The sequence below is a fragment of the Diadema antillarum genome, unplaced genomic scaffold (assembly GCF_040938485.1).
Source record: "Diadema antillarum isolate AM-2024a unplaced genomic scaffold, OU_Dant_1.0 seq00002177_RagTag, whole genome shotgun sequence".
Classification (NCBI taxonomy): domain Eukaryota; kingdom Metazoa; phylum Echinodermata; class Echinoidea; order Diadematoida; family Diadematidae; genus Diadema; species Diadema antillarum.
Genome location: NW_027272815.1, coordinates 6,474 through 8,338, shown reverse-complemented (window position 1 = coordinate 8,338; position 1,865 = coordinate 6,474).

Sequence of the window (1,865 nt, the reverse complement as noted above, 5' to 3'; positions counted from 1 at the left end):
AAACAAGTGGGTTTCCGTTCTAGACTGAATCTCTGATAAAATACACATTCCTTGCACATTCCGTAAATTCTGTCCATTCCTCGCATTACATCGTTAGGAATTTTATGTTGTGTATAGTCCACTAAAGAATTCTATGTTTTACCTAATATGAAGGTATACGCCCCAAATATTCAATGTTTCTCATAGTTTCTACATATTTTGAATTGCCCGAATACTTTTGTAAGTTTAAAGAAATACACTGAGCATAGAGGTATAAATATCGATTGATCTGTCTAAGCAAGGGACTTAACTTTTTGGGACTTCGTGAATAGAGAGAACTTTACTTCTTAAGAGGAGCGACTTCTTGAATCTAAGGACTTTAGCGAAAGTCGTCGTGTCATGCAGTTAGAGTAATTAGACAAGTCCTGTCATAACTCATTCTGATCATGTACGTTTGTCAACGTGAAGTATATCTGTCAATAAAATAACAGTTTTTAATTGCCCGGAACATACGCTCTTCCGATTGAACTATGTTGCAGCCCTCTCATCGTGGTGAATGGATTGTGTGAATGTACCTGATGCACCTTATATCTAACTAATTAACTCTCTTCCATTGCGGAAAATGTGCCTTTCTATTGGGGGTATCATTCCCGCTCGGTAAACATCCTGTCACCCCCAGTAGTCAGTGCAACAACACCCATTTTCCCGCAACAGTATCATTAATGATAGATACGGCGCATTATAAATGTACTTTATTATTATTATTATTATACGACAGTCAGCGAACACTGAAACACATATTGAGCACATACGTCAAGGAAAATAACGTACAATGCAATTGGATACTATCGTGCATGTCCCCCGTCACGCTTGTAAAGCGATAGGATTTGTAATGAATCACATGCTGGCAAAAGAGTGCATGTGTCTTAATTCGACGTTGTTCGTAACTACCCATTATTACACATTTCATATAGATAGAAACGCATTGATGTTTCCACTATTAAAGAACAATATTCTCTATTATAGGCATTAATCAGGGCTATCATGATTTGCGTCAGGTTGAAGAATCACAATCAAAACACCGATATTTATGTAAATTAATGTAAATAAAGAGTACAAAAGGTGATCAGGCCCTATTTCTTTTTCTAAATCATTACAGGATGGCTGCAAAACAATCGAATGATGTGGATTCCCTTCTCAGAGACATTGCCGAAGATGTCCCCGATGATGAAGCTATTGAGGAACTTGGGAAAGAGTTGGGCTTCACTATGGGAAAAATTCAGAACTTCATACGAACTAACAATCGTGGCCATAAAGTAACGAGCGATGGAACTCTCTGCATGCTTCGTAAGTGGAGTGAGGGTGTGAGTCCATCGTCACTTCGGTCGGACCTGAGAGGAGCTCTCATGAGAGCCAACCTAGTTCGGATTGCTGAGACACATCTTCAATCAGGTTTGTCAGCACACAGCCATATCGTAAATCCAACAAACATATAACGATCAAAATAGATGAGAAGTATGCACTGGAATCATATTATTACCCTGAAAGGTGCCACAGGGTTTTCCTTCTGAAAACAGTACATCAGAAAACAAAGAATCCTGACTGAAACTGGCCGCAGGTTGATGGCGAACGATTGTAGATGCATTGAATTAATGCAAATAAAGAGTACAAAAAGTACTGTGAAAGAGCAGACTTCAAACTTTAAAATGATGTATAACTCAAATCAAATGAACTCTCGTAACCTATCTAGATATTGGAAATAAGGAACTCACTTCAGAAAAGTGTGAACTGTGAAAAGAGGCTCTGAAGCACATGGTCTATTCAAGCGTTTAATCTTCACCAAGCCTTGCTACCTGTGCAATGAATGGGACAAAAATTAAGTTGAA